Genomic DNA, 21892 nt, shown 5'->3' with positions numbered 1-21892 from the left:
AGAGGACCAAGTCTTTACGAGGTTGCACATCTTCTCACGCTACCAGTCCGTACACAGCAAAGGCTCCGGTGCGGTATCTTCGCAAAGAGTCCTTCTTTAAGTAAAACCAGTAGGGAGCACCTTTAAGAAGGTGCAACTATTTACAAGAAGTTTGTATCATGCATTGTTCATGATCCAGCAGTTCTGAGTAACTTGTGCAAAAAGTAGAAAAACAAACAAAAACAATAGGGATCCCGGGTCAACAAAGGGATCTCTTTAAGAGTTAACCCTAGTCGGGCTGTAGTAGCAGAAACACATGGAGAGACAAACAGTTAACTATATACATTCTCGTGGTTCCGAGGTTTATTCTTGTAGTAGGTTGCAAGGCATCAGTTGGTAGCGAACACTTCCTGGCCTGGGAAGATCTGGGTTCGACTTCTCATTCGATGCGGTATCAATGTCACTAATCGGTCTTTCAGGTATAATCTGGGTTCGAATGTCAATTTTGGTAGTAAGTTCAGTGGTAGAGATAATGCACTCTGTAGTAGTAGTGCTGGGACTCGTCAGTTCAGAGGTAGGCTTAGTCAGGGCAGCAGGTAGCGCTGCTGCAAGATCAGTCACTGGAACGGAGTCAGTAGCGGTGGCACTAGCAGTCACTGGAGTGGTGTCAATCATTAGGGCAGGGTCATTCTTCCTACGTGCTTCAGATGCGGTTCCTCCGGTGCCGGTCTGCTTCGTCTCCGCTGGGGTCTGGAACGCTGGTTGCGGGGCCTTGTGCTGCGACGCTGTCATCTCTGCTTGCAGCACCTCGCTTTCCGGCAGGGCCTTGCTTTCTGGCTTCGGAGCGCTGGAACTTCTTTCTTGCTCCGGACCAGACGAGGCTGCCGACAGACGTCTGGCGAGGCTCCCGATGATGGTCTTCTTCCACCCGGCCTCAGTGCTCAGCTGCATCCGCCGGGGTTGGTGGATCAGCTCGTCCGCTCCGGTCTGCAGGAGGTCAGCGTCAACTGTGGAGGTCTGGCTGCGGTGCCTCTCCGGGTAGCTGGGGGAGTCCTCGGCTCCGACCCCACGCTCTGGCTCCGGGCGGCTGGCCATGGCGTCCTCCATGTTGCTCACTCCTTCTTCCTGGTCCTTTTCCCGCTCTCTCCTTCATGGGTGGTTTCGCTTTCTTTGTCTCTGCCCACCATTGAGGATCAGGAGGCGGATCTCGGCTGCTGACGGACACGTCCTCAAGGGGCTGAAATATTTAGACTGGGCGGCCATTGTCTTTCGCGCTCTTCAGCTTGCTCACGCCCACTTCCACGCCCTTCTTCTTCTCCTGCGCTCTCCTTAGCGCTGTAACGGCGGCGGTTTTGGCGGGAACTTCTGGCGGCAAACGGCAATACACAGTCTTTTCAATAAACCACAGTCTAAACACTATAAATCACAGTTCCAAGGCACACATGACCCGATTCTTCAGGCTTAAGTAGATCCTGTTCGTGACGCCAAGTTGGAGCGCCCCCACTGCCGCAGGGCCGAGGTGTACCCGGTACCGGGCCTCTGAGTCTCTGTTCTGGGGTTATCACGGTGGCTAGACCCGGTCCGTGACCCTGCTGGTCAGTGGGAGACGTCCGGTGAGTGAGTGGTGAATGATGGTGCAGTTGTGAAGTGCCGGCCGCAGTAAATAACGAGGACACCAGGTTGCAGTCTCTTTACCTCTTTACTGAAGATCTCTGGGTCCTCAGTCCGAAGTCCAGTTAAACAGGTTGCGCAAGTCCGGCCGGTCCAATGGCACCTCCAGAGTTCCCTTTACAGGTGGAAATCTGTGCCTTCCTGCTAGCGCTGTGTGTTGTGGTCCTTCCCTGCTGTGCTTACGGAAAGTACCCCACAACTGTTGTGTCTGTTTCTGATGTTCCCTCACAACTTGATTAGATGATGTTCTGCTAATCCTCCGTCCCTCCCGGTGTTATGGTTGGGACGCACCCGTATGACGGGTAGGCTCGGAGCTCTTCCGGGACCCTAGAGTCGCCCCTCTCCACAGGTTGCCCCCTATGTCTTCTTAGGTGATTGGTGTGAGACAGCCCGCCTATGACTGACTGTCCTGCCGTAGGTTTGAAGTATTGCTTGAAGCTAGATGTATAAATACTTCCTCGGCATTCCGGCCACCGGTTATGCGCCTCAGTAGGATGTTGCCTCGGTCTTACAGCACGACTCCTACTGGTATTCTCCTTGTTGCTTTGATCTCGTTTCTCACTCAGCACAATATATCTCGCTTCTGATCCTTTCTTAGGGCACCGCCGCTATGCTGAGCAGGCACGGTCCCGTGACCTTCTTCCTCATTGCTAGGCCTCCATCAGGGTCCCAAACCTGACAGAGACCCTACCGAATCTTCCCCTGCAACACCCTCTGCCACAAGGTGTTGCCTGGTTCCTATCCAGTCAGCTTTCTAAATCTAACTTCCTGCCTGACCCCCAGTTTTACCAGTATGTGAGGAGTGGCCTAATGAATAGAACCCTTAGCTCCCCCTGGAGGCCCGACTGTGAAATGTATTGGTGTCTGTGATACCTGGTCAGATGAACTCCTTCAGTGCCATCAGACGTACCATGGCTCCCCTTAGTGGCGGAGCCACAGTACTGCAACGACCAGGACTCTGGGGCGCTGCAGTTGCGCCGGGCCCCGGATTCATAGGGGCCCACTCACAGCCACCGCTACTCTTTACTATATCGGCATGCACAGACATGATCTCCCTGCACTACTGCCCTCCATTCTACATTAAGCCTGCAGTCTACAGAACTGGCCAAGGAGCTAGCGCAAGCACAGAATGTCAGAACCCCCGGAGGGTGACGTAATTGTGCCGCTAATGTTGGACCACTATACAAAGTGGGAGCTAATGTCAGACCATCATACAGCTAATGGGAGCTAATGTTGGGCTATTATTCAGTGTAGGAGCTAATGTGGGCTCATTATACAGCTTGGGAGCCATTTTACAGTGGTGGTCAAACAGTGTGGACCCTCATTAAGTATGGGGACTACTGTGGAGTCCATTTTAACGTGTGGGGACTACTGTGGAGACCATTATACTGTGTTTTGGTGGAGCTGTGAGCCCATGATACTGTGTATAGGGGAGCTGCGGGCCACAGATAGATAAATAGATAGATAATAGATAGATAGATAATAGATAGATAGATGATAGATAATAGATAGATAGATGATATATAGATAGATTGATGATAGATAATAGATAGATAGATAGATAGATGATAGATAATAGAACAATAATAGATAGATAGATTATAGATAATAGATAGATAATAGATAGATGATAGATAATAGATAGATAGATAATAGATAGATGATAGATATTAGATAGATAATAGATAGATAATAGATAATAGATAGATAGATGATAGATAGATAGATAGATAATAGAAAGATAGATAATAGATAGATAGATAGATAGATAGATAGATAATAGATAGATGATAGATAATAGAAAGATAGATAATAGATTGATAGATAGATAGATAGATAGATAGATAGATAGATAGATAGATAGATGATAGATAATAGATAGATGATAGATAATAGATAGATAATAGATAGATAGATAGATGATAGATAATAGATCGATAGATAGATAGATAGATAGATAGATAGATAGATAACAGATAATAGATAGATAGATGATAGATAATAAATAGATAATAGATAGATAGATAGATAGATGATAGATAATAGATAGATAATAGATAGATGATAGATAATAGATAGATAGATAGATAATAGATAGATAGAGTAGATAATAAATAGATAGATAGAAGGATGGATAACTGATTTTACCCCAAACCAGATTTTTATTTCCTATTTGACTATTTTTACTATATTGGTTCCCTTTCATTGCACATTTCCATAATTCTCAGCTCTGACAGGGGATCGGTTGATTGATGATTCTTCTGGTTTGTACAGTGTCAGTGTGAACATCAGTCTGACATGGAAGAATCCTAGCTGAAATACCTGGATGAGACTGTAAGAAGGAGGACCGGGCTGTGGGTACCTGTGAGACACTGGGTCCGGAACTGCCGAGGCCGCGTCCAGTGTTGCAGGGGGGAAGAAAAGGGGAGACGGAGGGAAGAGAGAGCAGGGACCGGCTGCGTACGGCGGAGGGAGTTGAAGCGCAGAGCAGAGACCAGGGAAGGGTTCAGTGAGGACTTCCGGGTGCCAGTGGGCCCGCAGAGAGACAGGTGCCGAGTGAAGCAGCGCGATGCGGGTATCCAGGTACCAGCGGGTATACTGAGGGACGAGCGCCAAGTGAAACATCGTGGTGCATGCATTCAGTTATTGGCGGGTGCGCAGGGGAGCACACGACGAGTAGAGACTTGTGCAGCGTTCACACTTTGGCTCTGCAGTTCAGTGGACTAGGGGCTCAGCGGGCAAAACCGGTGACTGCCCGCTGCCGCCAGAAGCGAGACCGTGTGTTGAGCAGGGAAGTCTGGAGACGCAGTGTCAGCCTCCGCCAGAGTCCCATCATCCATCGGACTGCATGCGACTAAAGGACAGCTGTTGAGCCACATTTACACTGTTTTACCTGTTCCCCCTTCCTGATATCTCCCTGGGAGGAGTATGTTATTGTTAATTAAACTGCAGCCTTGTTACCCCTTGCTCTGTGCCGCTGCGTTACGGAGCTGATGTCTTGCCCAGGCGTTGGTGAGAGGACAGCTGTGTGTCGCCATCACCGGCCACATGTGGCACAAATGTCAGTCGTCTCTCAGCTCTGCACTTGAGAAACACTCTGTCTTGTAAGATTTGCTTATTTTACAGAGTGGATTTTTTAAAACAACATGAGTGGGAAGTGTCTATTCATAAGGGAAAAAAAGTGGGTACAATATTTTCAATTCAATATAGTCAATTTTTGGAATTTTCTATTAGAAATCTGAAACTTTCTAGAACTGATGAATGGATGAATAACTGATCGTCCAATTTGGTGGAATAGTTCAGTGCGTTGCGATAATTGTAAGATGATTAGGACTGTAGTTCTGATGCATGATACATGGCTAATAGTGTTGAGCATTCCGATACCGCAAGTATCGGGTATCGGCCGATACTTGCGAGTATCGGAATTCCGATACCGAGATCCGATACTTTTGTGGTATCGGGTATCGGTATCGAAACAACATTAATGTAAAAATGTGTAAAAGAAAGAATTAAAATAAAAAATATTGCTATACTCACCTCTCCGACGCAGCCTGCACCTTACCGAGGGAAGCGGCAGCGTTCTTTGTTTAAAATTCGCGCTTTTCTTTCCTTTACGTGAAGTCCCGGCTTGTGATTGGTTGCGTCGCAGTCACATGGGCGACGCAACCAATCACAGCAAGCCGTGACGTAATTTCAGGCCCTTAAGGATTTTAAAATTACGTCCCGGCTTTGTGATTGGTTGCGTCGCAGTCACATGGGCGACGCAACCAATCACAAGCCGTGACGTCACGGGAGGCTGGACACGCGCGCATTTTAAAATGCGCGCGTGTCCAGCCTCCCGTGACGTCCCGGCTTGTGATTGGTTGCATCGCGGTCAACCAATCACAAGCCGGGAGGCTGGACACGCGCGCATTTAAAAATTTTAAAATGCGCGCGTGTCCAGCCTCCCGGCTTGTGATTGGTTGACCGCGATGCAACCAATCACAAGCCGGGACGTCACGGGAGGCTGGACAAGCGCGCATTTTAAAATGCGCGCGTGTCCAGCCTCCCGTGACGTCACGGCTTGTTATTGGTTGCGTCGCCCATGTGACTGCGACGCAACCAATCACAAAGCCGGGACGTAATTTTAAAATCCTTAAGGACCTGAAATTACGTCACGGCTTGCTGTGATTGGTTGCGTCGCCCATGTGACTGCTACGCAACCAATCACAAAGCCGGGACTTCACGTAAGGAAAGAAAAGCGCGAATTTTAAGCAAACAACGCTGCCGGTTCCCTCGGAGAGGTGAGTATAGCAATATTTTTTATTTTAATTCTTTCTTTTACACATTAATATGGTTCCCAGGGCCTGAGGGAGAGTTTCCTCTCCTTCAGACCCTGAGAACCATCAGGAATACCGTCCGATACTTGAGTCCCATTGACTTGTATTGGTATCGGGTATCGGTATCGGATTGGATCCGATACTTTGCCGGTATCGGCCGATACTTTCCGATACCGATACTTTCAAGTATCGGACGGTATCGCTCAACACTAATGGCTAATAAATCAAAAAGTTCATCCAAATTTTTAAAACTTTTTATTCTTATGTTGTGATACAAGTTCAATTCATGTGAAATGATTGGGGCGCAGGGTGGCAGCATTCGTAAAATAAAAATGAGAATTCAGCTGAATTACAGCTTTATAAATGAGGCCAGAATAACTAATATTGTTTTTTTTATTCCCCTGGGGAGTGGGTATCTATTCACAGCTCGTTCCCATCCTTTCCTTCTCTAGGGTCTCGTTACAGATTTCTTACCCTGTAGCCAGTGAACTTCGCATATAGGGTCCTGTCGCTGCTTCTAACTTGTCTGCTTCAATTGATACTTGGACTCCCCATAAAATAATGATTCTGAAACATTTCTTTCCTAATTCTACATTGTGACCTTCTTCTGTTCTTATTCTTCTGCCTGAATATTAAAGCATCATTGGACAGATGGGCATTACCAATCCACTTGTCAAAGGGAGTGCGTCCCAACAGCATCTGAGAATATCAGCACTGATTTTACAGTGTGAGAATAAATACAGAAAAAGAAGGAAGCCAACTCAAGGAACACGCAACACAGGGCACAGAACATACACAACAGAGCATGGAATACGGAGCACGGAACCAGAAACGCGTTGATTTTCCAGTCTATGGACTACATATGAATGTGGTGATATTTAGCACTGTGTTAATAAAGTTGCGGATTTTAGCCATTGAGTGTGAGAGTATACAGAGACACCTGCTGTGATTTCCTGCCCCTAAGTGATAGGTCTCCTTGTAGTAGTTCTCTTATTATATGTGTAAACGGGATTATTAGCCCCTGTAATAAAATGTGGCGCCTATTTCAGTTATTTTTTTTCGCCTTAGAACAAAGTGACTTCCTTTCGGTTGAAAAATAGGGCTAATCAGATAATGACTCACAATAAGACCCTTATCAAAGAAAAGTGCCAGATAATTAACCAGCCCGCTTGACTCATCGCACGTACTGGTATAATGGAATCAGTGCTATTGTAACAAAATTAGCACCGGGCACTGACTGTCCGGTTCGGGTTCGCTCATTTTTACTTACTAATTCAATCTTCAGAGGCATTTTGCTGTCAGAATTAATAGCAGAAAGTGAAGCAATAGCGGTAATAGCAGCTGCAAATACAGCAGTGGTAGTAAAATTATCATTGCTATTATTAGTAGTAATGGCAGGAAACAAAACTATGATGCTAGCATAACAGCAGTGCTTTAGGAAAAATTGTATCAGTGGTGGTCTGGTAGTGATAACAGTGGTACCGACATCACCGAGTAGTCAAATTATTAGGAGCAGTAGAAAGGTAGAAATGGTGGAAATGGAAATAATGATTGCGGTAATACAGTAGCAAAAGTAATAAATAATTGTAATCTCAGTACAAGTAGTGATAGTACCTTTACAGTAACAAGAAAAAAGCCGGGAAAGTAATAAAAGTTTCGACAGCAGCAAAAATAACAGAAATACGAGTAATTGTAACTTATAATAAAAAAGTAATAAAATAAAAATAAATAAAATAAACGTAAATACTGTAGCCACAAAGGCAGCATTAATATAAGTTGTAATATAATAGTAATTGCAAATAATAATCTAGAAGTAATAAAAGAGAAATACAACATTTTAAATTGAAAATCATTAATCATCAAGAGAGATTTCTGCAGCACGAAAGACAGCAAGCAGTAATAGAAGTAGTATGGCAGTGACAGTAATTGATAGGAGGAGACGGTGCTGGGCGGGAATAGAGCTGGAGTGACCGAGGCTTCAGATCTACCATAGTGCTTCAGCCTCTTTTACATACCAATTGAAATGCTGATTTCTCAGCAATGGAGGAACAGACTGGCCATGTGAAGGTATTGCAGGACTAGACTGAAAAAGTTACATGCATAAAGTTTTGGGGGGTGAAATCCTGATGACAGGATAAATGTCAGGTAGCAATAGAACTATAGTGGTAATAGTGTCTTATAGTCAAAAAGTAATAAAATAAAAAGAAATTTGAATAGTATTAAAATTAATATTAATATAGTAAGAGTATATATTAACAGTAGAAATAAAAGGTTTCATCAGTGGCAAAATAATAGGATTTGAAATAAAGATTTTGTTAAAAAAAAAAAGTGTTAATATTGTGGTAATAGCACAAATTAATAAAAATAATTGTAGTTTTAGCAGAAGTAAAATTAGTCATAGAAATAAAGCAGTAGTAAAAATGATAAAGGTAATAGCAGTCGTATCAGTTATGGTGTAGAGGCAGCAGCTAAAATCAATGAAAGTAATGGTAATTTCTGCAGTTACAGAAACAGCAAAAGACACATACAGTAATATTTAGTAATATTAGTCTCAGCAATGCAAGTATCTACAGTAGTAGTATCAGTAGTAATATAGCAGTAATAGCAGGAGTAGTTGTAACAGTATTCATAGTAGTAAGAATAGTAATATTAAGAGTAGAAGTTGCAGTAACGGTATGAGTAGTAATATCAGTAAGAGTAGAGGTAGTAGTAGCAGTAGTAATGTCAGTAAGAGTAATGGTAGTAGTAGTAACATCAGTAAGAGTTGTTGTAGTAGACGTAGTAGTAGTAATGTCAGTAAAGTAGTAGTAGTAGTAATGTCAGAAAGAGTAGTAGTAGTAGACATAGTAGTAGTAATCTCAGTAAGAGTAATAGTAGTAGAGGTAATAGTAGTAATATCAGTAAGAGTAGAGGTAGTAGTAGCAGTAGTAATGTCAGTAAGAGTAATGGTAGTAGTAGTAACATCAGTAAGAGTTGTTGTAGTAGACGTAGTAGTAGTAATGTCAGTAAAGTAGTAGTAGTAGTAATGTCAGAAAGAGTAGTAGTAGTAGACATAGTAGTAGTAATCTCAGTAAGAGTAATAGTAGTAGAGGTAATAGTAGTAATATCAGTAAGAGTTGTTGTAGTATAGGTAGTAGTAGTAATGTCAGTAAGATTGTTGTAGTAGAGGTAGTAGCAGTAATCTCAGTAAGAGTAATAGTAGTAGAGGTAATAGTAGTAATGTCAGTAAGAGTAGTAGTAGAGGTAGTAGTAGTAATGTCAGTAAGAGTGTTTGTAGTATAGGTAGTTGTAGTAATGTCAGAAAGAGTAGTTGTAGCATAGGTAGTAGCAGTGTCAGTATGAGTAGTAGTAGTAGTAGAGCTAGTAGTAGAAGTAACATCAGTATGAGTTGTTGTAGTAGAGAGAGAAGTAGTAATGTCAGTAAGGGTAGCAGTAGCAGAGGTAGTAGTAATGTCAGTAAGTGAAGCAGTAGCAGAGGTAGTAGTAATGTCAGTAAGATTGTTGTAGTAGAGGTAGTAGTAGTAATATTAGTAAGAGTAAGTAAGAGTAATAGTAGTAAAGGTAATAGTAGTAATATCAGTAAGAGTTGTTGTAGTATAGGTAGTAGTAATTATACCTGTAAGAGTAGTAGTATTTGAGGTAGTTGTAGTAATGTCGGTAAAAATAGTAGTAGTAGTAGAGGTAGTAGTATTGTCAGTAAGAGTTGTTTGTTATGATCCGGTGACCTTGGAGCCGCATGAGACTTTCTCAGGAGTAGGTGGAACCTATACTGACCGCAAACCCTAAACTGTCACCGCAACTAGAAGTAGCCGTGGGGTGTGCCTAACACGAACCTAGACACCTCGACACAGCCGGAGGACTAAATACCCCTATAGATGGAAATGGGAATTCTATCTTGCCTCAGAGCAGAACCCCAAAGGATAGGCAGCCCCCACAAATATTGACTGTGAGTATTAGAGGAAAGACACACGCAGGCAGAAATCAGGATTTAGCAAAAGAGGCAACGCTAGCTAAATAGAAAAGGATAGGACAGAATACTAAGCAGTCAGTATTAAAACCCTAAAAATATCCACAGCAGATAATACAAAAATTCCACCATCTAACTAAAGACATGGAATGTATATCTGCATCTCCTGAGAATCCAACTTGACTGAGATATCCAAACACAGTCTAAGCTGGACAAGAAAAAACATTGAATAGTACTGAATTGTAAAGCACACAGCATGTGTGCTGCAGAAACAAAACCAGACACATATCTTTGCTGATTTAGCAGCAGGGCAGGAGGAACCAGACAGAGATGCAAAACCTCCAAGAACAATGGACAACTGACAAGGGCTAATGAATCCAGCACACCTAAATATCCCAGTCAGAGCTGCAATCAGCAGGGACACCTGCCCAGGATTGCAACCCAGGAACAACTGCATTACTACCAACAACCACCGGAGGGAACCCAAGAGCAGAATTCACAACAGTACCCCCCCCCCTTGAGGAGGGGTCACCGAACCCTCACCAGAGCCCCCAGGCCGATCAGGATGAGCCAGATGAAAGGCACGAACCAAATCAGCAGCATGGACATCAGAGGCAAAAACCCAAGAATTATCCTCCTGGCCATAACCCTTCCATTTGACAAGGTACTGAAGCCTCCGCCTCGAAAAGCAAGAATCCAAAATCTTCTCAACCACATACTCCAACTCTTTATCAACCAACACAGGGGCCGGAGGATCAACAGAGGGAACAACAGGCACCACATATTTCCGCAATAAAGATCTATGGAAGACATTATGCATAGCAAAAGAAGCCGGAAGGGCCAATCGAAAAGTCACCGGATTAATAATCTCAGAAATCCTATAAGGACCAATAAAGCGAGGCTTAAACTTAGGGGAAGAAACCTTCATAGGAACATGACGGGAAGACAACCAGACCAGATCCCCAACCCGAAGCCGGGAACCAACACACCGACGACGGTTAGCAAAACGTTGAGCCTCCTCCTGAGACAATACCAAATTGTCCACCACATGAGCCCAAATCTGCTGCAACCTGTCAACCACAGAATCCACACCAGGACAGTCAGAAGGCTCAACCTGCTTCGAAGAAAAACGAGGATGAAAACCAAAATTACAAAAGAAGGGCGAAACCAAGGTAGCCGAACTAGCCCGATTATTAAGGGCAAACTCGGCCAATGGCAAGAAAGCCACCCAATCATCCTGATCAGCAGACACAAAGCATCTCAGATAAGTTTCTAAAGTCTGATTAGTTTGCTCGGTCTGGCCATTTGTCTGAGGATGAAATGCGGAAGAAAAAGACAAATTAATGCCCAGCTTAGCACAAAAGGCCTGCCAAAACAGAGAAACAAACTGGGAACCTCTGTCGGACACACTATTCTCCGGAATACCATGCAAACGAACCACATGCTGAAAAAACAACGGAACCAAATCAGAAGAGGAAGGCAATTTAGGCAAAGGCACCAAATGGACCATCTTAGAGAACCGGTCACAAACAACCCAGATGACAGACATCTTCTGGGAAACCGGAAGATCAGAAATAAAATCCATAGAAATATGCGTCCAGGGCCTCTCAGGGACCGGCAAAGGCAAAAGCAACCCAATAGCACGGGAACAACAAGGCTTGGCCCGCGCACAAGTCCCACAGGACTGCACAAAAAAACGCGCATCACGTGACAAAGAAGGCCACCAAAAGGACCTACCAACCAAATCTCTGGTACCAAAAATACCAGGATGGCCAGCCAACACAGAACAATGAACCTCAGAAATCACTCTACTAGTCCATCTATCAGGAACAAACAGTTTTCCCACTGGACAGCGGTCAGGTTTGTCAGCCTGAAATTCCTGAAGAACCCGTCGTAAATCAGGGGAAATGGCAGAAAGGACCACCCCTTCTTTCAGAATGCCGACCGGCTCAAGTACCTCAGGAGAATCAGGCAAAAAACTCCTAGAGAGGGCATCAGCCCTAATATTCTTAGAACCCGGAAGATACTAAACCACGAAATCAAAACGAGAAAAAAACAAGGACCATCGAGCCTGTCTAGGATTCAGCCGCCTGGCAGACTCGAGGTAAATCAGATTTTTATGATCGGTCAAGACCACAATACGGTGCTTAGCTCCCTCGAGCCAATGTTGCCACTCCTCAAACGCCCACTTCATAGCCAACAACTCCCGATTGCCGACATCATAATTGCGTTCAGCGGGCGAAAACTTACGGGAAAAGAAGGCACACGGTTTCATCAAGGAACCAACAGGATCCCTCTGAGACAAAACGGCCCCTGCCCCAATCTCAGAAGCGTCAACCTCAACCTGAAACGGAAGAGAAACATCCGGTTGACGCAACACCGGGGCAGAAGTAAATCGGCGTTTAAGCTCCTGGAAGGCAGAGACAGCCGCAGAAGACCAATTCGTCACATCAGCGCCTTTCTTCGTCAAATCGGTCAAGTGTTTAACCACACTGGAGAAGTTAGCAATGAAACGGCGATAAAAATTAGCAAAGCCCAAAAATTTCTGAAGGCTCTTCACGGATGTGGGTTGAATCCAATCATGAATGGCCTGAACCTTAACCGGATCCATCTCCATAGATGAGGGAGAAAAAATGAAGCCCAAAAAAGAAACCTTCTGCACTCCAAAGAGACACTTAGACCCCTTCACAAACAAAGCATTATCATGAAGGATCTGAAATACCATCCTGACCTGTTTCACATGAGACTCCCAATCATCGGAAAAAATTAAAATGTCATCCAAATATACAATCATGAATTTATCAAGATAAGTCCGGAAGATATCGTGCATGAAGGACTGAAAAACAGGTGGAGCATTAGAGAGCCCGAATGGCATCACAAGGTATTCAAAATGGCCCTCGGGTGTATTAAACGCAGTTTTCCATTCATCACCCTGCTTAATACGAACAAGATTATATGCCCCCCGAAGGTCAATCTTCGTAAACCAACTAGCCCCCTTAATCCTAGCAAACAAATCGGAAAGCAGAGGTAAAGGGTATTGAAACTTGACCGTGATCTTATTCAAGAGGCGATAATCAATACAGGGTCTCAAGGAGCCATCCTTCTTAGCAACAAAAAAAAAACCCGCTCCCAACGGTGAAGAAGATGGCCGAATATGTCCTTTCTCCAAAGACTCCTTAACATAACTCCGCATGGCGGTATGTTCAGGCACAGACAGGTTGAAAAGTCGGCCCTTAGGAAACTTACAGCCTGGAATCAAGTCAATCGCACAATCACAGTCCCTATGCGGTGGAAGGGAACTGGACTTGGGCTCATCGAATACATCCTGAAAATCAGACAAAAACTCTGGAATTTCAGAAGAAGAAGAAGAGGAGATTGACATCAAAGGAACGTCATTATGAACCCCCTGACATCCCCAACTAGTCACAGACATAGACTTCCAATCCAACACAGGATTATGTGCCTGCAACCACGGAAAACCCAGCACGATAGCATCATGTAAATTATGCAACACCAGAAAATCGACAATCTTCCTGACGGGCTGGCGCCATACACATGGTCACCTGTGTCCAGAACTGGGGCTTATTTTTAGCCAAAGGTGTAGCATCAATGCCCCTTAAAGGAATAGGGTTCTGCAAAGACTGCAAGGGAAAACCACAACGCCTGGCAAACTCAAAGGCCATGACAGAAAATGATGACAATGAGCAGATCAAGGACACAGATAATAAAAATTTAGGTTGTACAGTACTGATGGTAAATGAACTAGCAATCCTCTTTGTACGCTTAGGGCAGACTGAAATGACATGAGAAGCATCGCCACAATAAAAACACAACCTATTCCGACGTCTGAATCCCCGTTGGTATGCTCTAGACAGAATCCTATCACACTGCATTGACTCAGGCATCTGCTCTGAGGACAACGCCACAGCGGGCACAGTTCTGCGCTCCCGCAAACGCCGATCAATCTGAATGGCCAGAGACATAGAATCACTCAGACCGAAAGGCGTGGGAAACCCCACCATAACATCTTTAACGGATTCAGAAAGACCCTTTCTGAAAATTGCCGCAAAGCATCATCATTCCATTTAGTCAACACAGACCATTTTCTAAACTTCTGACAATACAATTCTGCTGCCTCTTGACCCTGAGACAGGACCAACAAGGTCTTCTCCGCTTGATCCACAGAATTTGGTTCATCATATAATAATCCTAAAGCCTGAAAAAAGGCGTCTACATTAAGCAAGGCTGGATTCCCAGATTCCAGGGAAAATGCCCAATCCTGAGGATCGCCACGCAGCAGGGAGATGACAATTTTAACCTGCTGAATGGAATCACCAGAGGATCGAGGTCTCAGAGCAAAAAACAGTTTACAGTTGTTTTTAAAACTCAAAAATTTGGACCTGTCCCCAAAAAACAAATCAGGAGTAGGAATCTTAGGCTCTAAAACTGGAGTCTGAACAATATAATCAGAAATACCCTGTACCCTAGCAGCAAGCTGGTCTACACGAGAGGCTAATCCCTGAACATCCATGCTAGCACAAGACTCCTCAGCCACCCAGAGAAAAGGAGGAAAGAAAAGACAAAGCAGGCTACAGAAAAAAAAATGGCTCTTTCTTCCCTTCTTCTGAGATGCATTTAACTCATTGTTGGCCAGTTGTAATGTTATGATCCGGTGACCTTAGAGCCGCATGAGACTTTCTCAGGAGTAGGTGGAACCTATACTGACCACAAACCCTAAACTGTCACCGCAACTAGAAGTAGCCGTGGGGTGTGCCTAACACGAACCTAGACACCTCGACACAGCCGGAGGACTAAATACCCCTATAGATGGAAATGGGAATTCTATCTTGCCTCAGAGCAGAACCCCAAAGGATAGGCAGCCCCCCACAAATATTGACTGTGAGTATTAGAGGAAAGACACACGCAGGCAGAAATCAGGATTTAGCAAAAGAGGCAACGCTAGCTAAATAGAAAAGGATAGGACAGAATACTAAGCGGTCAGTATTAAAACCCTAAAAATATCCACAGCAGATAATACAAAAATTCCACCATCTAACTAAAAACATGGAATGTATATCTGCATCTCCTGAGAATCCAACTTGACTGAGATATCCAAACACAGTCTAAGCTGGACAAGAAAAAACATTGAATAGTACTGAATTGTAAAGCACACAGCACGTGTGCTGCAGAAACAAAACCAGACACTTATCTTTGCTGATTTGGCAGCAGGGCAGGAGGAACCAGACAGAGATGCAAAACCTCCAAGAACAATGGACAACTGGCAAGGGCTAATGAATCCAGCACACCTAAATATCCCAGTCAGAGCTGCAATCAGCAGGGACACCTGCCCAGGATTGCAACCCAGGGACAACTGCATTACTACCAACAACCACCGGAGGGAACCCAAGAGCAGAATTTACAACAGTTGTTGTAGTGTAGGTAGTAGTAATATCTGTAAGAGTAGTAGTAGTTGTTGTAGCGGTAACAGTAGTTATATTAGTAAGAGCAATAGAAGTTGTAGTAGCAGAAGCAGTAATAGTAGCAGAAGTTGTAGTAGTCGCAGCAGTAAGAGTAGTTGTAGTATTTGTAGTAGTACTAGTACGAATAGTAGTAATAATAGTAATAGTCATAATAAGAGTATGTGTAGTAGTAATAATGTAGTAGTAGTATTAGTAAGAGTAGTAGTAGTAGTGGTGATGCAAATAGTAGTAAAATTTGTAGTAGTTGTAGTAGAGGTAGTTGTAGTAATATCAGTAAGAGTAGTAATGGTTGTTCTGACTCGGCTATCTGACTGGCTTTTTGCCAGCTTGTGCCACCAAACAACATCGGACTCATTGCCCAGACTAGGGGCCCCTGTATAAGACCAGATCCATCTACAGAGGTTAAAGGGTGAAGGCAAGGCAACCTATGGGATCTGTAAAACGAACGAGCTAGTGCCAAGCCTGTTTGTGGTAGCCATATTTGAGCTGCCAGGTGCCCTCATGACACTAACATATAAACGATGCAAAAAAGGAACACAAAATACATAAATATTCAAAAGAGCATGACTTTTTAGTTATTTTTTTTGTGTGGGAAATGTGTCAATAAAGAAGGGACAAGAAACTTCAGGATGGTTCAGATGTTAGACAAGGAAGCAAGGTGTATCTCAAGAGATAAGCCTGGTCTCTGTAATGGCAGAGGATTAGAAGGCTTGATACAGGAACACCTTCTCGGGACCCCATGGAGAAACGCTGGCACGATCTGCCTCCTGGTCAACCGTTCAACCGTCCCTATTGTGCTTGTGATCTTCACTAATAGACATAAAGACAAAGGTCAAGAAAATAAATTGCTACGGTTTGGAACGTACGACTAAATCTGGGCACCGGGACAGTAATTAAACAATGCAGCTGCCGGGATGAGGCAAAGTTCTGAACCCTACTGGTCTTTGTCATCTACGACTCAGCCATTATAAAGTATTGATGAATGATCCCGACATCCAACAGACTAATATTGTCCTGCCAAAAATCAACTGACACGAGACCCCAGATGTCTGATTGTTTGAGATATCTATGATCCCCGGGGAAGAGAGGAACTGTCCTGTCGGTTCTAAATAAATAGTGAAAAATGATAGTATTAGTAACCAAAAATGGTGCAAAGTAAATTAAAAAAAAATTGGCCAAATATACTTATATTGTGTTTGTAGATCAGGTCTTGATGCAGATCACAAAAGCCTAAAATTCTCCTACATTTCGTCTTAGATTGTATTCATAGATCAGGGTCTTTATGTTTTTTAGAGATGTTTTTGGAGCATTTTCAAGCAGGAAAGTAGCATAATTTGCACATAAATAGTAGCATGAATAATATTAAGTTGTGCAAATGTATTTTTCCTTTTGACCATGGAGGGGTCTCGGTTTCAGGGCTCGCTCACATCTGCGTGTAAATAAATTTGATTAAAAAAATCTCATTGCACTCGCATCAATGTTAATCAATGAGCCAGTGCTGATCTGCACATTTTTCTTCGCAAATGCAAGTCTATGGGTGCAAAAAAAAAAAAGCACACGGCTCACGGGCCATCCATATGGCGTACATTTTTTATGTGCACATCTAAAAGGAACCAGGAAATTCTGTCAGACAAGTACAGAAAGTTCACAGCCAAGAACCAACCTGGCAGCAAAGAAAAGCTTTTAATAAAGATATAGATGATAGAAAGATATTAGATATATGAAGTGATAGATAGCTACAATAGATAGATAGCTAGATATATAATAGATAGATAGATAGATAGATAGATAGATAGATAGATGATAGCTAGATATATAATAGATAGATGATAGATAGATAGATAGATAGATAGATAGATAGATAGATAGATAATAGATAGACAGATAGATAGATAGATAGATAGATAGATAGATAATAGATAGATAGATAATAGATAGATAGATAATAGATAGATAGATAGATAATAGATAGATGATAGCTAGATAATAGATAGATAGAGAGATGATAGATAGATGATAGATAGATAGATAATAAATAGATAGATAATAGATAATACATAGGTAATAGATAAGAGATAGATAATATAATAATAATAGACAGATTATTGATAGATGATAGAAAATAAATACTGTAGATAATAGATAGATAGATAATAGATAGACAGATATCCTGCAGATATACTATATAATTCTACAACCCCCCATACATATTATAAACTTGCACCCTTTAGTGCCTTTCATGTGGAGTTTACTCTGCAGCTTTTTCTCCTTGCTTAATCTAATTAATAAATAAATGAAAAGAACAACGTGGGGTCCCGCCTATTTTATGAAACCAGCCAAGGTAAAGCAGGCAGCTGTGAGCTGATGTTATCAGGCTGGGAAGGTTCCTGGTTATTGATCCCTTCCCAGCCTAAAAATAGAAGACGACAGCCACCCCAGAAGTGGCAGATTACATGAGATGTGCCCATTCTGGTGTTTCGTTTTTGTTCTTCCCATTTGCCCTGGTGCATTGGCAATCTGGTCATGGTAGTTGGGTTTGAAGTCAAATGTGAATTGTCCAAAGACCCAGTTAGTAATGGAGGGTCGTCTATCAGATATCACCATAACTAACCCAGTCACTAACCCATCACATACTCGCGTGTCATCTGAAATAACATGCGCATGACACTCGTCGAACTTTTTGGGATGAACATCGGAGAGATTTTTTATACTCAGATGTTAGAGAACCCTTATGCAGATTTATGCACTGTGACACTTAGAAAAAAAAAAAGTTTTAAAAAAAGTTTCCGGTATAATGTTGTAAAAGTTGTAAAAAGATGTAAAAAGTATCAAGTGTGAAAAAAAAAAAGTTGCACACATAAAAACATTTGTTTTTCTTGTGCTTTTAGACCATGCCTTGACCAGGTACCATGATGAAGGTCACCAAAACACAAAATTTTTCCCCCCTTAAATTGAATTTACAGATTAGTTTAAAAAAATCTTTCAGAAAAAAGTTCATCTTCGCACCACCAAAAGGAAGTGCCACTAATTTAAAGAACAAAACTCAACCACAGCTTCTCCAATTCCTGTAACACGTTTAGCAGATGTCATGGGAGACTAAATACGAAAAGAAAAAAGCTACGAAAACTTATGACTGTGGACTTTGGTTGATGTTTTTTACATTAGTGGTAGGTTTTGTGGTTTTTTTTCTTTTTTTTTTGCATTTTTGAGGACATTTTTCAATCCAGTTTTATAAAACGTTGCAATAAATATCATAAAATATTTTTGCTGTTAAGGTTTTCTTACTTGTTTTTATGTCATTTTCATTTTTTGGATCTTATGTGAAGGAAGTTTCTTAGATGGACGTTTTTGGTGCAGTATTTGTTTTGCTACAATAGATCATAAAAGAAGAGCATTAAGAAAGATTTTTCATTAATTTTCTGCTTTTTTTTCAGTCTTGGATCAAAAAAAGCCAAAAACGATGTGACTTCCTGACTTCCCTAATGCATATTTATTTCCTATGGTAGTACATATTTAAGAGTATTTCCATTATTCAATATATTTGTTTTATTTTTTTAAGAACCCTTGTGAACACAGTTTTCCATGTTGTAGCCATAACACCTGCAGCTAAATAATAGCAATCACCAAACCGAAAATTTGGGGCAATTCCTTCCCCTGTTATGTCACAGAAACCATAAATAAATGTATAGAATTTTTGAAACAATAAATTAATTATCATGCGATTTCCATGTCATGCTCGGCTTCCTTCCTAGGGGAAAATATGATGTTTCACGTTTTCGGCAGACCACATTATACTTCTGCTTTTTAAATACTTTGTAAAACTTCCTTCTACTTCCGTTCTCTCTTTATATATTTCTTTTTTACAATTCAACTTCCTCTGCAGCTCTTTAATGTAGTTTGTGCAAAGAAACAAAAAGTATGTGCGTAACTTTTTATTTACAAAAATCAATTCTTTGATACCCAAGTTCACAGGCACTGAAATTTTGGAACGTAAAAAAAAAATTCAAATATATATGCCAGGTACAACCGGGACACATTTAAGATGGACGGCAACGAAGTGGAAGCTGTAAAGGACTTCAACCTACTGGGATCAACGATCACTCAAGATGCAATGATGACGACGGAAGTCAATAGGAGAAAAGCTATGGGCAAATCAACAATGAAGTCACTGGACAAGGTCTTCGAATAGAAGAAGGCTTCACTGTCGATGAGGACATAGTCTGGACTTTTCTATAGTATCATAGGATTGTGAAACCTGAACAATAAAGAAACAAGACAGAAGAAGAATCAACTCCTTCCAAATCTGTAATGTTGGAGATCGACGTTATACCATGGATGGCAAGGAGAACAAACAAAGCAATTTTGGAACAAATCAAGCCAGACGTGTCAGTCGAAGCAAAGATCAACAAGCTACAACTTGCCTACTTTGGACACATCAGACGAAGAGAGCAATCACTGGAGAAGGACATCATCGTCGGAAGAATAGAAGGAACAAGGTGAAGAGGAAGATCAGCAACCCTATGGCTTCATACTATCAAGATAACAGAGAGGACCCTGGTGGAGCTATCTAGACTTGCACACGATCTTCCTAAAGACCGTTCATCCATCAAATCGCCATAGCTCGAAATCAAGCCAAAGGCTATTAAAAAATATATATATCCTCATCACTAGTTCCAAAAAAGGCAATATTGTGCCAGCTGTACACGTTGAGTAATTCCAACGATGGGCTCAAATTTTTATGTCTAAACAAAAGGTGAATTTCTGCCCATAAACATTCACTGTACACAAGCTGATCACTGCTCATTTATGGCACTGCTCACATGTCCCAATATGAACTGTATAAGGACAGAAGGATGGTTGTTATGATCCTTAGTGGTTGAGGATCACAAATTACTCCAGCTAAGTAACATACATAGGACAAGCTCTAGGGAGGTGGCAAACTGGACTGACCGCAAATCTGAACCTATCCAAACACACTAGAAGTAGCCGGTGAACGTGCCTAAAAAATCCTAGACGTCTCGAGCCAGCCTGAGGAACTAACTACCCCTAGAGAGAAAGAAAGACCTCTCTTGCCTCCAGAGAAATAATCCCCAAAGAAATAGAAGCCCCCAACATATAATAACGGTGAGGTAAGAGGAAGGCACATACACAGGGGTGAAAACAGATTCAGCAAAAGAGGCCCACTAATACTAGATAGCAGAAAATAGTAAAGGGGTCTGTGCGGTCAGTAAAAAACCCTTACAAAATATCCACACTGAGATTTCAAAAACCCCCGCAACAACTAACGGTGAGGGGGGGAAAAACTCAGTCCCCTAGAGCAACGAGCAAGGGAGGAAATCACATTTTTGCGAGCTGGACTAAAAACATAATAAATGCTGATAATCAAAAAATGATCAAACAAAAACTTAGCTTGTCTTGGAGAGACTGGGAGCAAGGTAGTCACAAGGAATCTGAAGAGCACTGAATACATTGAGAGCAGGCAAGGAACTGAGTATCCAGGTGAACTAAATAGGAAACCCAACCAAGGATAACGAACCAGCTGATGCTGCCAACCTGCAGGAAGACAACACTACACAGTACCGCTTGTGACCACTAGAGGGAGCCCAAAAACAGAGTTCACAACAGATGGTATCACGTATGAGCATGTATATTGATAGCCGCACATTCCGTTTCCTTACATAGTTACATAGTTAGTAAGGCCGAAAAAAGACATTTGTCCATCCAGTTCAGCCTATATTCCATCATAATAAATCCCCAGATCTACGTCCTTCTACAGAACCTAATAATTGTATGATACAATATTGTTCTGCTCCAGGAAGACATCCAGGCCTCTCTTGAACCCCTCAACTGAGTTCGCCAACACCACCTCCTCAGGCAAGCAATTCCAGATTCTCACTGCCCTAACAGTAAAGAATCCTCTTCTATTTTGGTGGAAAAACCTTCTCTCCTCCAGACGCAAAGAATGCCCCCTTGTGACCGTCACCTTCCTTGGTATAAACAGATCCTCAGCGAGATATTTGTATTGTCCCCTTATATACTTATACATGGTTATTAGATCGCCCCTCAGTCGTCTTTTTTCTAGACTAAATAATCCTAATTTCGCTAATCTATCTGGGTATTGTAGTTCTCCCATCCCCTTTATTAATTTTGTTGCCCTCCTTTGTACTCTCTCTAGTTCCATTATATCCTTCTTGAGCACCGGTGCCCAAAACTGGACACAGTACTCCATGTGCGGTCTAACTAGGGATTTGTACAGAGGCAGTATAATGCTCTCATCATGTGTATCCAGACCTCTTTTAATGCACCCCATGATCCTGTTTGCCTTGGCAGCTGCTGCCTGGCACTGGCTGCTCCAGGTAAGTTTATCATTAACTAGGATCCCCAAGTCCTTCTTCCTGTCAGATTTACCCAGTGGTTTCCCGTTCAGTGTGTAATGGTGACATTGATTCCTTCTTCCCATGTGTATAACCTTACAT

The sequence above is a fragment of the Ranitomeya variabilis genome, chromosome 6, assembly GCF_051348905.1.
Source record: "Ranitomeya variabilis isolate aRanVar5 chromosome 6, aRanVar5.hap1, whole genome shotgun sequence".
Classification (NCBI taxonomy): domain Eukaryota; kingdom Metazoa; phylum Chordata; class Amphibia; order Anura; family Dendrobatidae; genus Ranitomeya; species Ranitomeya variabilis.
The sequence above is the reverse complement of the archived record's forward strand: the minus strand, read 5'-3'. Positions refer to the sequence as shown.